Below are 16,542 nucleotides of genomic sequence, written 5' to 3' on the forward strand. Positions count from 1 at the left end.
GGAATATTACTATTATTTATGAACAAAAGGAATATTTACTATTATTTACTATTATTATTCTATTTCTTAGAATATACATGACAAGGGCAAATTATGCTCTATTAAAATACCAACAAATGAGCACCAGAACTACCAGGTTGCAAATGTGCTAACATATTTCCTAGAAGAATGTATGCAGAATGATATGAAAAAAAGAATCCAAACTCAACACTGCAGAAATACAAAACAAAAACAAAGTATACCGTGTGGTCATTCTTTGGTGATATCTCCATAATGAGAGTATCAAACTACGCTGGAGAACGAGTAAGGGAGACAGTTACTCTCCCTGTCTTCTGAGCGTCTTTTCCTTGAACTTCTTCCTTGTGGCAACCCTGCCCCTTGCCAGGGCCCTTCCATGGTCCAACTCATCTTCCCCATCAGCCCATCTCCAGGGCTCCAGCATAAGAACCAGAAGCAGTGAAATTAGAAGTATTTTGGCTGGGGTTCACGCTGTGTGGAAGTTTGAAAATCCCACCCTTTTTAATCATATGTCCACATGCTCCAATTGCAAACCTTACAATAAAGATGCATAAGGCCTTGTCTACACTACAGGGGGAGATCGATCTAAGTTACGCAACTTCAGCTATGTGAATAACATAGCTGAAGTTGACGTACTTAGATCTACTTACCGCAGGGTCCACGCTACGCAATGTTGACTGACGCAATGTTGACTGGAGACGCTCTCCTGTCAACTCCCCTTGTGCTTCTCATTCAGGTGGAGTACAGGAGTCGACGGAAGAGCGATCTGCAGTCGATCCATTGATCACCGCAAGTCGAACCCCCTGTAAGTGTAAACAAGGCCTAAGTAAGGTGTTTCAGTGGTCAACATAGTAACAGGAGGCTGATTGGCTAGCCAATGCCAGACAGCCATCATTTGTATGCATCATGAGAACAGCAGGTTTTAAGGAGGAATTTTAAAAAGAATAAAGTGGTGGCTTTATGAAATTTGATGGAGAATTCTTCCAATTCACAAAGGTTGGTATACAGGAATGTATGAATGTGTTTGTGGGGAAAAAAGGACATAATCAAGCTCAGCATTGTTGGCGGAGCAAAGGCAGGGGTCAACTTTGCATAAAGAAATTACATTTGATAGGTAGGGTGAGTGGAGGGCTCTCTCCTTGACCTTCCAATTTTATTCACTCTTCACCTCTCCATTTGTTCCTACCAACTCCTTAAACTGTTTTAGGAGGAAAATAACTAAACACGTACAGCTTGGCTAATTGATCACTGGGAATGAGAAAAAAAGATATGTAACAGTCTACAAATATTTCACAGTGTAAGCATTTAGGATGGAGGGAGGGAAATGGTTCATTGTAGTCCACGATGGCATGACTACGAGTAATGGGATGAAAGAATGAAAAAGAAAACGTAGACCTTCTCTATACCTGCAGCGGTGAGTAGGGTACCTGTAGCTACACACAACAGTGAAAGGCTCTGGCAGGGGGGAGGCAGCAGGGAAAGCTCTGGCAGTCATTTCCTTTTCCCAGCTGCCTCCTCCCTCCCAGAGCCCTTCCCTGCTGACAGAGCCTTTCATCATAGTGAGGAACAGCTCTGGCAGCAGGGAGGCAGCAGGACATTACACTGCTACAAACAGCAGTGTAGACATGAGAGGCACTGCTTGGGTGCGTAGAGAGCCATGTAGGGTATATACCAGGGGAGCCAAACTGTGGCTCTTTTACAGTTAGGGTGAAGCTTGTGGAGTCCCCCACACTTACCAGACTGAGAGGGCGGAGTTCGGGGCTTCTGCCCTGCGGTGGGGTGGTGGGGCTAGGAGCTTCTGCTAGAGGTGACTGTACCTGCTGAGAGCAGGGGGCACAATTTAAAGGTTCACCCCGCCCCCAGCCCCCACACACACAGCAGCCTAGGTCATACCCAGGGCGCCATTTCAGATTTTGCTGCAGGCGGGGCAGGCAACATTAACCGTGATTCCAGAGGCTACTTGGGCAATTGAAAACTCTTGGTTTTTTGCAGATAATAACTTAGATACAGTGCTCCTTTTAGATAATAATTTCTAATTCCTATATAAAGAAAGAAAATTAAATAAATATTAGACCCACTCAGCTCTAATACTAACATGTTCTGATATTTTGTGTCAAAAGGGACACCGGTTAGGTTTAAACATTTAATGTATGTTCTTACTTTGTTACTAACTCTTGAATACAACAATTGAAAGAAATGTAGAAAAATATAGATTACTCTCTATCACTTTTTTGCAGTTCATCAACCTTGGAGTAGATCATTTAACTTTTGGAAACATCCTACTAGGGCAAGGCCCTTTGAGTTATACCGCATCTTCCTGGGGCTCTAGGTGTGTTACCCCACTACAAATAATAGACTAGAAACTGACTTTAAACAGGAGTGAAACGGACAATTTCAAGTGACTTTCATAGTATTGCCAACCCCAAATGTTCAAAAATCATGAATCAGGCTCTCCAAAAATCATGAGATTGGCTTTAAAATAATGAGATTATGTAAAAATAATATATTTGGTGTTCTTTTTATTTACATTCTGCTTTTTGAGCCTTTAGGGTGTGCTGGGGTCACATTTTGAAGCTTTCTCCACAGCCACAAGGGCTGGAAACTTCATTTTTCTTTAAGACTGAAGGCTGAAATCATCACATATCACTTGACTCCAGGAGCTGGGGCTTTAAGAAAACAATAATTATCAGACTCTCATAACAAAATCATGAGAGTTGGCAACACTGCTTCTGTTTAAAGGCTAGCTACTTTCCAGAAGGGTCTTAAACACTACAGTGATTGAGTTGCAGTCTCCACAGGAGAATATTTTAAACTAAACACCAAGAAAATTCAACATTTTAAAGTTCAGAAAAAAATTGAGACTTCTGAGGTATATCATGGTAACTGCAGGCAGGAAAGGAAAATAAACAGGCACAGGAGCTCTGGGCAGCTCTTCCTCTTGAAAAAAATTGGAGGGTCAAATCTTCGAATCCTTAATCAAGTAAAACTATTACCATCAGTGCCTCCACTCATAGATATTAACATCACAGTGAAGGTGTGATAACATGTGGTCAATAACTATACACGTCATACTTAAATATCTGAGCCATCTTATCCAGAGTTACACATATTATATGCATCGGCTCAGGGACTACATATTCTGAACAGTGCTGAACGCAGATGAATAATACAAATCATGAAAATAATCATCAACTTTATGGACTCGGTAGATGCAATTTCTGTTCTTTGTTCTGGAATTGACCTGGATACAGCTGAAACCCTAAGAAGTTGAGGTATAATCACATCTGATACTCATACGACACTTTTTCATGCCTTCCTTTTCTCAAACTCAGAACAAAAAATGACAAAACAAAATCATTTTCAGTTAAAATTTAAAACTGCCCAGCAGGCATTGCTGTACAACCCAGTCTGGAGCAGAACCTGCCACCCATTGGCAGTTAAGTGCTCTCCTCTCATCTGACACTCTTTCTTTCTTTCTTCCTGACCTCTGTGCTGCTTTTTATACTGTCAACCATGACATCCTTCCCAATTGCCTGACTGAGGCTGACTGGCCTGCAGTTCCCAGGATCCTCCTTCTTCCCTTTTTTAAAGATGGGCACTACATTAGCCTTTTTCCAGTCGTCCGGGACCTCCCCCGATCTCCATGAGTTTTCAAAGATAATGGCCAGTGGTTCTGCAATCGTATCCACCAACTCCTTTAGCCCTCTCGGATGCAACGCATCTGGCCCCATGGACTTGTGCACGTCCAGCTTTTCTAAATAGTCCCGAACCACTTCTTTCTCCACAGAGGACTGGTCACCTCCTCCCCATGCTGTGCTGCCCAGTGCAGTAGTCTGGGAACTGACCTTGTTCGTGAAGACAGAGGCAAAAAAAGCATTGAGTACATGAGTTTTTCCCACATCCTCTGTCACTAGGTTGCCTCCCACATTCAGTAAGGGGCCCACACTTTCCTTGACTTTCTTCTTGTTGCTAACATACCTGAAGAAACCCTTCTTGTTACTCTTAACATCTCTTGCTAGCTGCAACTCCAGGTGTGATTTGGCCTTCCTGATTTCGCTCCTGCATGCCCGAGCAATATTTTTATACTCATCCCTGGTCATTTGTCCAATCTTCCACTTCTTGTAAGCTTCTTTATATAGTGCCCATCTTCAAAAAAAAGAGAAGAAGGAGAATCCGGGGAACTACAGACCGGTGAGCCTCACCTCTGTCCCTGGAAAAATCATGGGGCAGGTCCTCAAGGAATCCATTTTGAAGCACTTGGAGGAGAGGAAGGTGATCAGGAACAGTCAACATGGATTCACCAAGGGCAAGTCATGCCTGACCAACTTGATTGCCTTCTATGATGACATAACTGGCTCTGAAGATATGGGAAAAGCGGTGGCTGTGATATATCTTGACCTTAGCAAAGCTTTTGATATGGTCTCCCACAGTATTCTTGCCAGCAAGTAAAAAAGTATGGATTATAAGAGGAATGGACTATAAGGTGGATAGAAAGCTGGCTAGATTGTCAGGCTTAACGGGTAGTAATCAATGGCTTGATGTCTAGTTGGCACCAGTATCAAGTGTGGTGCCCCTGGGGTCGGTCCTGGGGCCAGTTTTGTTCAACATCTTTATTAATGATCTGGATGATGGGATTAATTGCACCCTCAGCAAGTTCGCAGATGACACTAAACTGGGAGGAGAGGTAGATACGATGGAGGGTAGGAATAGGGTTCAGAGGGCCCTAGACAAATTAGAGGATTGAGCCAAAAGAAATCTGATGAGGTTCAACAAGGACAAGTGCAGAGTTCTTCACTTAGGAAGGAAGAATCCCATGCACCGCTACAGGCTGGGGACCGACTGGCTAAGCAGCAGTTCTGCAGAAAAGGACCTGGGGATTACAGTGGACGAGAAGCTGGATATGAGTCAGCACTGTGCTCTTGTTGCCAAGAAGGCCAACGGCATATTGGGCTGTATTAGTAGGAGCATTGCCAGCAGATCGACGGAAGTGATTATTCTCCTCTCTTCAGCACAGGTGAGGCCACACCTGAAGTATTGTGGCCAGTTTTGTTCCCCCCACTACAGAAGGGATGTGGACAAATTGGAGAGAGTCCAGTGGAGGGCAACGAAAATGATTAGGGGACTGGGGCACATGACTTACAAGGAGAGGCTGAGGGAACTGGGGTTATTTAGTCTGCAGAAGAGAAGAGTGAGGGGGGATTTGATAGCAGCCTTCAACTACCTGAAGGGGGGTTCCAAAGAGGATGGAGCTAGGCTGTTCTCAGTGGTTGCAGATGACAGAACAAGAAGCAATGGTCTCAAGTTGCAGTGCGGGAGGTCTAGGTTACATATTAGGAAAAACGATTTCACTAGGAGGATGATGAAGGACTGGAATGGGTTACCTAGGGAGATGGTCCTGTTTTTAGTAGGGGATTGGACTAGATGACCTCCTGAGGTCTCTTCCAACCCTAATATTCTATGATTCTATGATTTAAACTTCACAGAGATGACATTGGGAGGTCAGCCTCCCTTATCGGCAGCAGAATGGCTGTGCAGAATTAAAAAGTGGCCAAGAAGAACTAAGGAGGACTTTCTCTGTGAGGTTATGATGCACTCCGCCACTGAGAAACAGGAATTGAAGGAGTGGCGGGATAGCGAGAACAGAGACCGAAAGAAGAAAGCGGCACACCAGAAAGAAGCCACGGAGCGGCTCTTAAATGTTATGGAGCACGCTCGAGGTGATACTAGTTCCTCAAACTGAGCAGCTCCACGCCCGCCCTCCCCTGCAGCTGCTGTCACAAAACTTTCACATGCGCCCCCACCCCTCACCCCCAACACACTGTTATCAACCTCCTGGCTCCACTCTCTACATGCAGCATTCCACTACTCCCTCCTCACAGTCCAGCAGTGTGGACTCCCACTACCCCCTGCACTCAGCACCAATCCCTCTGCAGTTTGGCCCTGCTGAAGTACAGCACCCGCTGCATTGTACTCCAAAGGAGAAGGTTGGGTATGATCCCTGGACATACACAAATCTGTAGCCATCCCAGGACCCCTCCTCTTCTGGAGACCTTCCCTTCCCCCATCCCCCTCCCTGCTGATGTATTTTTGTCATTTGACTCTCTCCTCTGGTTGTTGTCTTTTATTAAAAGAATTGTATTGGTTTGAAAGCAATCTTTATTCTATTAAGTGAAAGCAAAAAGAGCACTGCAAAGCACATGCAATTATGTTAAACCCCCTTATTGCAACATGTGTACCAGTCACCTCCTAGCATTACAAGCACTGCAATCCTGAGCATAGTAACAAATATTAGTGGCTTTCAGCTTCAAATTGCTGCCTCAAGGCATCCCTGATCCTTATGGCCCCGTGCTGTGCCCCTCTAATAGCCCTGGTCTCTGGCTGTTCAAACTCAGCCTCCAGGCACTGAGCCTCTGCGGTCCAGCCCTGAGTGAAGCTTTCACCCTTCTCTTCACAAATATTATGGAGCGTACAGCACACGGCTATAAGCACAGGAATATTGTCATCAGCCATGTCCAGCTTCCCATACAGACATAGCCAACAGGCTTTTAAACAGCCAAATGCACACTCAACAGTCATTCTGCACTTGCTCAGCCTGTTGTTGAACTGCTCCTTGCTGCTGTCAAGTTGCCCTATGTATAGCTTCATAAGCCATGGCATTAAGGGGTAGGTGGGGTCTCCCAGGATCACAATGGGCATTTTGATTTCCCCTACGGTGATCTTCTGGTCTGGGCAGAAAGTCCCTGCTTACAGCTTCTTGAACAGGCCAGTGTTCCGAAAGATGCATGCGTCATGCACCTTTCTGGACCAGCCTACGTTAATGTCTGTGAAACGCCGATGGTGATCCACAAGCGCCGAGAGAACCATTGAGAAACACCCCTTGCGATTAATGTAGTCAGTGGCGATGTGGTCTGATGCCAGAATTGGAATGTGCATGCCATCTATTGTCCCTACACAGTTAGGGTAGCCCATTTATGCAAAGCCATCCACACTGTCACGCATGTTGCCCAGAGTCAAGGTCTTTCAGAGCAGGATGCGATTAATAGCTCTGCACACTTCCATTAACATGACTCCCAACGGTCGACTTTCCCACTCTGAACTGGATAGCGACTGATCAGTAGCAGTCTGGAGTAGTCAGCTTCCACAGTGCCATTGCCACATGCTTCTCCAATGACAGGGCAGCTCTCATTCTCATGTCCTTGCGCCGCAGGGCTGGGGTGAGCTCAGCACATAGTCCCATGAATATGGCTTTCCTCATCCGAAAGTTCTGTAGCCACTGCTCATCATCCCAGATGTGCATCACGATGTGATCCACCACTCAGTGCGTGTTTCCCGAGCCCAAAAGCCGCGTTCCACTGTGGTCAACACCTCCGTGAATGCCACAAGCAATCTCGTGTTGTAGCTACTATGCGTGGCAAGATCAATGTCACACTGCTCTTGCCTTTGCAGTTTAAGGAATAACTCCACTGCCGCTCGTGACGTGTTGGTCAGAGCAAGCAGCATACTGGTCAGCAGTTTTGGATCCATTCCTGCAGCCTGTAAGAGGCAGGGCATGCAGTACACAAACCGTTGAAAGATGGCGTCAAATGTGGATGGAAGCACAGGGATTGCTGGGATGCGAAGCAATGCATCACGGGGCATTGCGACTGGACCCGTGATGCCCCGCGGCCCCCTCTATCTTCCCACAAGATAAAGAGAAAGAGGTGCTCTGGGGGATAGCTGCCCAGAGTGCTCCGCTTCAAATAGCGCTGCAAGTGCCACAAGTGTAAACAAGCTATTGCGCAGGCAGCTGTCAGAGTGAACACACAACAGCGATTTTCCTTCTGCGCTCTCTGAGCAGCGCTGTAACTGCCGGTGCTGTAACTTTGCCAGTGTAGACGCGCCCTTATTCTGTGCAGTTAAGAGCTCTGTCTGGGAGCACACCTCCTGTACGAAACTCGCGGGGGATGGGGGAAGGGCTGCCCTCCCTCACTGGTACCCTTGGTCACACACCCCCAAGTATGCCCCCCACTTTTACCCTCAGTGGCCCCTCCCTGCAGCTCCCAGCTGTTTGCTGCTGCCGCTCTACACAGCCACAGCTCCCAGCTTGCTAGCTCCAGCAGCTGCCATGCAAGGAGGAGACTCTGCGACACTATGTGACCAAGCAGAGCCAGCAAACTCTGGCAAAAATCGGAGCGGGGGGGGGGGGGGGGCTGAGGGGGGGAATGCTACATGTAGTCCTGAGCCCCGGCAGGTGTGCCCTGCCAGGCTGAAACCCTGAGCCCCAGCAGGCATGCCCCAGTTCTCGAACTTCTGAAGATCGTCATCTGCGGGTCAGAGGATGAATAAGTTTGGCCACTCCTGGTATATACCCTAGGGTTCAGGTGTGTACAGTACTCTACTTTACCCTACTCCCCTAAGTCATGCTATACTGTCTACAATGCTTATACTGATGCCAGCTGGGCATGCAATGTCTGTACTCTTCATGCCACTGGAAATGTAAATGTACTTTTAGACTGAATATCAGGTAACATCTCTTAATTAGACTTTAGAATAACCTAATCTTCATTAATCTTTATTAGACTTTAGAATAATCTCCTTCAGGAAGTGGTGGAGTCCCCATATAAAGGCATTATACAAATCAATATTATGCCCTCACCTGGAATACTGTGTTCAGTTTTGGTCATATTATGTCAAAAATGATATACCAGTAATAGAGGGTATTACAGAAAGATGATAAGAAGGATTAGAAGCCTGGAAAAACTTCCATGTGAAGAAAGTTTGAAAAGATTAGGACTGCTTACCTTAGAGAGGAGAAGATACTCCTGGAGGAATTCTGCACCAAAAAATTAAAAATTCTGCGCACAATACTTTAAAATTCTGCATAATTCTGCATATTTTATTTGTCAAAATAGCACTATATAACCATGCCAGTTTCAATTATTTAGGTAATTTATTTCAAAATAAATATGTCAGCAACTATGTATGTAACAACAGAGACAACAAAAATAATTCCCCCATTAGCAGAGAGTTAAAGAAATCACTATGACAACCCAATTCCTGCTTCTCCACTCCCTAACCCACAGAGCCCAGCTGGGGGGCCAGACACCGACATCCCTTCCCTCCCGAGCCTAGTCGTGGGACCCCCCTAGCCCAGACACCTGCACCTTCTCCCCCCCAGAACCAGGGCCGGCTCCAGCTTTTTTGCCACCCCAAAGGAAAAAAAAACAAAGCTGAGCTGCCACCGAAGAGGAAGAGAGGGACTGAAGGACCCGCCGCTGAAGACCCGGATGTGCCGCCCCGATGACAGACGGAGTGTCGCCCCTTTGTATTGGCTGCCCCAGCCACCTGCTTCCTTTGCTGGTGCCTGGAGCTGGCCCTGCTCAGAACCCAGCTTTGGAGCATCCCCTTGGCCTGGTTACCCACACCCTCTCATCCCCAGAATCCAGCCGCAGGGCTCCCCCATCCCAGACACCCACACTCCCTGCCCCCCAGAGCCCAGCCACAGGGCAGTCCCCAGCCCATACATCTGCGCCCCTTCTCCCAACAAAGCCTATCCATGGAGGACCCTCCCAGAAGCCCAGACACCCTCAGCCCCTGCCCTCCCAGAGCCCAGCTGCAGCATGCCTTTCCAGCCAAGACACCTGCACCCCCTCCTCCCACAGAGCCCAGGGATCCAGAGGGAGAAACAGCCTGATGCTGGGTCCGGAGGTTGTATGGAGTTTTCCTACACACCACCTCCTTCCTTCAAGACATGCTGGGAACTGCAGCTGCTGGGAACCCTCCACCCCCCCTCGCCTCCCCGCAGTCTCTTCTATATGTGAGCTGGGGAGCTGGGCTTTGTCTGGTCTGGCAGTCCCTAGTGGCGGCGAGCAGTTCTGCAGCCCATTTCTGTGAGGAAACAAGGAAATTCTCCTCAAAACATTAATTCTGTTCAAATTCTGCATTGCATTGTGGCATAGAATTCCCCCCAGGAGTAAGAAGAATAGGCAGGGACATGCTAAAGATATATAAAATGAAGAAATGGTATAGTGAAGGAAGATCAGGAATTTCTGTACATCCTTCTCGAAGTTCAAGACCAAGGGAACATTCAATGAAATGGAACAGGAGCAAACTTAAAACTGATAAAAAAAATACTTTTTCACACAATTCACAATCAGCCCGTAGAACTTATTGACACTAGATATCATAAAGGCCAAGAGCTTAGCAGAGTGGAAGTGCAGGTAACTCTGAACAACCCCACCAGATTTATTTAATATCTAGACTAGCATATTGCTCTACATTAGGAAGCAAATTCTAGCTTTCCAGAACTCATCAATTATGTACTGCCCTAAACCATACCACAGTGATCAAGAGAAATAATGAGCCATAATGGTGAGTAAATAAACCATTTAATTCAAAAGATAGAGCAAAGATTTTTAATAATTCAGAAAGGAAGAAACATGGTTATTATAGGGCTAATAGCAGTGATGTGTATATTAAAGTTGAGAGGCAGTGTGGTCAAGTGGATAAGTCCCAGTTCTATTCCTAGCTCTGTCACTGATTTGCTGTGTTAGCTTGGGAAACACACTTCATCTCTCACTCCTATCATTTATCTGTCTTTTTAGAATTGAAGATTCTTGAGGCAGGGATTGTATTTTACTGTGTGTCTGTACAGTGCCTAGCAAAAATGGGCCCTGATCTTAGGGGGGCCCTCTAGGCCTACCATAAAACAAATAATAATTACACACACAAAAACTACCTTAAAAGAATGTTAAGGTTGCAAAGTCAAGCACTCTAAAATTAAAAAATGCCAGTATTAAGGTTGTCCATGCAACCTTAATTTCCCCCCCTTCTGCATATGCATTATGATAGTTGTTAATTACATGATCACATACTATTTTTTCCACAAGAGCCCTGCCTCGATTGGTGCACAGGATGGACAGTGCTCACTGAATGAGCAGCTATGTAATATTTCGTGTTATCCCTATTGTTCAATGTATCACCTTATGCCTTATGTACTTCATACTATTCAAACCCTGCTCTGAAGAGAGAATTATTAATTTCCTCAAGGGATTTTCTATGGTGTTCATTACTATAGCATCTGAGTGCTTCACAAACATAAACTAATTTATTTTCACAACACATCTGTGAGGTGAAGGGGTATTATCATCCTCATTGTAAAGACAAGGAACTGAGGCACAGAGGGATTAAGGCAAAAAGTATCCACTGATTTTGGGTGCCCATTTCAGATGCCTGTGGTCTGATTTTTCATTATATTGAATTTCACATATTCAAAACTCAGCTCCTATTGACTTCAATTGAAGCTTTGAGTGTTCAATTCTTCAACAATTCATTCCCCCACAGTCTCAAGTTGGGCACCCGAAAAGAGGAACACACAATCAGTGACCACCTATGAAAAGTTTGGTTTAAGTGACTTTCCCAGCATCACAGAAGTATTCTGTGGTTAAGAATCCAGTTCTCCAGGGCAGCATTCAAATGCCTAATCTAAGCGACCCTCTTTCCCTCTTTTTTCTTCCTGCAATCCTCTGCCTCATTCATTACACTCCTTCCAACTTCTGCAACAAATAAGGCAGGGCTTTTACAAACCATGGCTTCATTTATTACACAATCCTGATTCATCTCCAGGGCATGGTTCATCCCTGTGCATAGAATGAGGCAGGGGTCTTATGGAAAAAAATAGTAAGGGATTATGTAATTAAAGAGAGTGTATCATAACAGGAGACCCAGTAACTACAGTCTTCTGCCTCTGTTTCTCCCAAGCCTGACCCCTTCTGCCCTGTCCATTCCAGACTCTCACAGTCCTGTCTCCTCCTTGAACTTCTCTGCCTGGCTTCTCTTTCCAGTCCCAGTTTCCATCCTTTCAGGCTCCTTGTCCTAGTCTCCTTCCCCAATCAATTCCAGTTCCATCCCACCTCCTGGCTTCTGTCTGATCTCAGCCTTTCTCTCACACTGGCTTCCAATACTCCCTACCGCAGTTCCCTCCCAGTTCTCAGCCTCAGTCTCCTTTCCCAGCTAGTCCTAGTTTTACCAACCATAATCCCTGTCAGTTGCCAGTCCCAGTCCCATCACCAGGTTCCTTGTTCCAATAAACTCCCTCCACTGCTTCCTCTCCCCTCCAAGTCCTGTTCTTTCCCCCTTTGCATTTGGGACAAGTGGCTCGGGCACTAGAAAGGGGGTATTAAGAACACACATGCACAAAAACAGATCTTCAGAGAATGTAGCTGACAAACTCTAACAAGTCAGTAGTGAGCATATGCAATCTGAGATTTTTCAAAAGTTTATAATGGGGCCAAATTCAAGCATTTTTTCATTGGCACAGCAGAAGGTACATCCCTGACACCAGGGCAACTCTCCTGCTACCTTTCAAGTCCTTGCTTCAATGAAAGGAAATGCTACATCTTCCCAATAAAACAGTTATAAGCAGACCCACCAATGGGAGGAAGGGCAGGGGGGCAAAGGGTGCAATTGCCCAGGGGCCCAGAAGATTTAAAAGGGTCCGGGGGCCACCAGCCACCGCCGTTGCTGCGGCGTTTCAAATTGCCTGGATGAGCTGCAGGGCTCCTAGGCACATGTGACTGCTCCGGGCTCCGTGCTTTGGGGGACCCCACGGGCCAGCGTGGTTGGTCCCAGAAGTAATGGTGTCCTGGAAGTGACAAATCGTCACTTCCGCCCTGGGGCCCAGAATTACTCTCAGTGGGCCTGGTTATAAGGACATTTTTAATATGGTCAAAACAAAGTATTTTACAGTAATCTCATTCTTGGAAACAGCTATTTTTACTGAAACAATTTTTGATGGGGGGGGGGGAAGCCTACAGCAGAGACCTGGCATGGAAAATTTCAGCCCAGATGGTTAAAGTTTGGCAAAATTATAGGCAACTGAAAACAGGATCTTATAGTGGGAAGAGTCTGGCAACTATAAGTATAGGTGTCCTTAACAGCTCTAACTGTAATAAGAATAATGATGGCTAGCACTTATAAAAAAATTTCTGGGTCACTTTTTTTGTTTGTTTGTTAGGAGCTCCAACTCCTCCATGGTTTGCAGAAGGACATTGAAATTTGGATAGTCCTAGGATCAGAGAGGTTTTTTGGCTCCATGAAAATCTGTTCAAATTTAGGCAAATTATGTGCTGTTGAAAATTCCCATTTGTTTTTTGTTTTTGTCAGAACAACTTGCTTTTGATGGCATGCAAAAAACCCTCCACTTTCTATAGCACTGCACATCCTGCTCCAGTATCACATTTCAGCATTTCACAAACTCAAACTGCAGATACAACATAAACAAACTGGATGCTCCTGGTCATGCTCCATAGAATACCCTTTGGCCTAAGGGAAAGTGCACAGCTCTAGAAGTACGTCTACATTGCATCTGGGAGCAAGCCTCTCAGCCCAGGTTCACAGACTTGTGTTAGTGAGGCTAACACTAGCTCATTAAAAATAGCTGTGTAGGGATTGCTTTGATGTTGCAGGTTGGGCTGGAGTTTGGGGGTGGACTTGAGAGCCAGAGCACAACATCAAAGCAACATCTACACAGCTACTTTTAGCACAAACCTCACTGACACAAGTTTGTGGACCCGGACTGGGAGTCTCACTCCTAAATGCAGTGTAGACCTATCTTAGGAGTCCAGCAACTGTGAGTTCTAGAGTTACTTATATTGACGATTGTGTACAATTCTAGAATTATTCAAAGCCCTTGTTATTAAGCAGTTCCTCTACTTAGATATTTGGTTACCACTTACTCAATACTCTGACAAAGTACATTCACCTGCAAAAAATCCTGCACACCTTTCCAATTTTTTGGAATATTAACATTTGATAGCAATGCCTGGTTTGATAAATATATACATAATCAGAAATTTCACTCAATATAATAAAATCACCAGAAACAACACATCCTGGGTAGTGTAAAGAGGCTCACTCTCCATTATAGTAATACACTGTTAAATAGAGAGATTTGATTATTATATTAATGTAGACTGTTTCTCTAAATGCAAGCACACTGTTGTAGTAATTATCATTTTGTCTCTGATACTTACATTAGTATTTGTAAATCTATTAAAATGTCCTGAATACATAAACCGATAAAAACATACAAACAAAAACAGTTCCTCACACACAACTAAGAGTTTACACAAACTAGAAGAAGAATCCAGATCACTACGATGCTCAAATCCCATTCATTTAACCACACTGCCTATCAGAAACTGCCTGCCATCTTTGTCCTTAGTTATACTGTCTGTAAAATGAGGCTGCTCATTCATCTGTAACCCACTGTTTCAGTGTGAGATGTGTGCTCTTTTAGTGGCTGATTCACACACAATACCAGACTTCACTTGCTGCCAGCAAATACAGTAAGTCCCGTAAATCAAGCAGTAGAAGTCTATGCTGCAGTTCTGCATAATATCTATCTTTACCTTTTTCCTTTAAAAAACCCTAGGAAATTATATTAAAATATGCATAAGAACGTGATTAAGCTTGCAAATCAAACAATTGAAAGTCAGAAAATCCCTAAATTAAGGCCGCTCATCCATATGAATTATGATTCAGTTTTTAACGGCATAATGACATACTCTTTTTTTCCACAGGATCCATCTCATTCTGTCTGCAGGGTGGAAAGTGCTCAGGGAATTAATTAAGACTATAATGTGAAAGAGGCTTTTGTTTGTAGGATCCCTGCCTCATTCCCTGTAGATATGTAGTGAATGAGGCAATGGCCTACAGAAAGAGAAAGGAAGGTCTTGTGGTTAAGACAGTAGAAATATAATGGGACAAATAATGGAAAGGCTGACAAGGACTTGCTCAATAAAGAATTAAAGGATGGTAATGTACTAAATGCCAATTCAACATGGTTTAATGGAAAACAGGTCTGTCAAATGAACTTGTCAGCATTTTTTGATGAAATCACAAGTTTTGTTGATAAAAGTAACTGTTGACATAATATACATGGACTTCCATAAGGCAGTTGAGTTAGTACAGTATGACAATATGATTAAAAGTATCAAACAAATTTATTATTGCACATATTAAGTGGAATACTAACAGATCTCCAAATGTAATTATAATGGAGAATCATTATTGAATAGTGTGTTTTTAGTGGGGTCCTATAGGGACTGGTTTTCAGCTATTTATCAATGCTTTTTAATATTTCTATTAATGATCTGGAAGAAAATATAAATCATTGCTGATACAGTTTGCAAATGACATAAAAACTGGAGGACTGGTAAATAATGAAGAGGACAGATCACTGACCTGTCCTGGGTCCAGTTCTATTCAATATCTTCATAAATTATTTGGATAATAGCCTAGAGAGCACACTTATAAGGCCTCAGATGGACTACTGTGTCTAGTTCTGATACCAGCAATTCAAGGATATTGATAAATTGGAAAGAGTTCAGAGAAGAGCCATGAGAATAATTAAAGGATTAGAAAACATGCCTTATAGTGATAGACTCAAGGAACTCAGTCTATTTAGTTTTACAAAGAGGGTTAAAGGAGAGACTTGATTACAATCTGTAAGTACCTATATGGGGAAGAAATATTTAATAATGGGCTCTTCAATCTAGCAAAGAAAGGGATAACACAATCCAATGGCTGGAAGTTGAAACTAGACAAATTCAGGCTGGAAATAAGGTGTAAAATTTTAACAGTGAGAGTAATTAACCATTAGACAATTTACCAAGGGTTGTGGTAGATTCTCCACCAGTAACAACTTTTTAAATTAAGATTTCATGTTTTTCTAAAAAATATGCTCTAGGAATTATTTTGGGGACGTTTTATTGCCTGTGTCATACAGCAGGTCAGACTATATGATCACAATGGTCTCTTCCTGCCTTGGAATCTATTGAAGTTTGCAGATGACACAAAGACTGGTCAGGTGGCAATAATAATGAGGACAGGTTGCTATTACAGAGTCATTTGGACTGCTTGATAAGCTGGGTGTGATCCAGCAACACACATTTCAACATGGCTAAATGCAAGGCCATACATCTAGGCAAAAAGAATGCTTAAAGCAGTGGTTCTCAACCTGTTTACCATTGTGGGCCACATATGCGGCCCAAAATGTGTTATGTGGGCCGCATCCAATACTACCTGTATGGCCCTGAGGATGTCACATGGGCCGCAGTTGTGTGCTGATTGGGCCGTAAGTTGCCCATGGGCCACAGGTTGAGAACAACTCACCTAAAGAATGGGGGACTGTATCCTGGAAATAAGTGACTCTGAAAAGGACCTAGGGTCATGCTGGATAACCAGCTGAACATGAGCTCTCACTCTACTGTAATACTGTGGCCAGAAGGACTAATGTGATCTTTGGATGTATAAACAGAGGAATGTGGAGCAGGAAGGTTACATTACCTTTGAATATGGCACTTGGTGAGACCACTACTAGAATACTGTGTCCAGTTCTGGTGTCCATACTCCAAACAGAAAAAAAAAAAAAAGAAGAAGAAGAATTTGAGGACTGGAAAATATGCCTTACAGTAAAAAATTAAAAGACTTTGGGCAGGAATGGAACTGGAGGGAAGGCATACAGCAGGCCTTTTGACCAGG

General features: G+C 44.2%; 1 protein-coding gene across 1 annotated transcript in view; it reads right to left on the minus strand.

Moving 5' to 3' along the window:
- The window catches only part of SPAG17 (sperm associated antigen 17), a 292,210-nt gene that overhangs the window by 254,493 nt on the left and 21,175 nt on the right, over nt 1-16,542 (minus strand). The window lies entirely within an intron of this gene.

Source organism: Natator depressus, chromosome 1 (genome assembly GCF_965152275.1).
Source record: "Natator depressus isolate rNatDep1 chromosome 1, rNatDep2.hap1, whole genome shotgun sequence".
Taxonomy (NCBI): Eukaryota; Metazoa; Chordata; order Testudines; family Cheloniidae; genus Natator; species Natator depressus.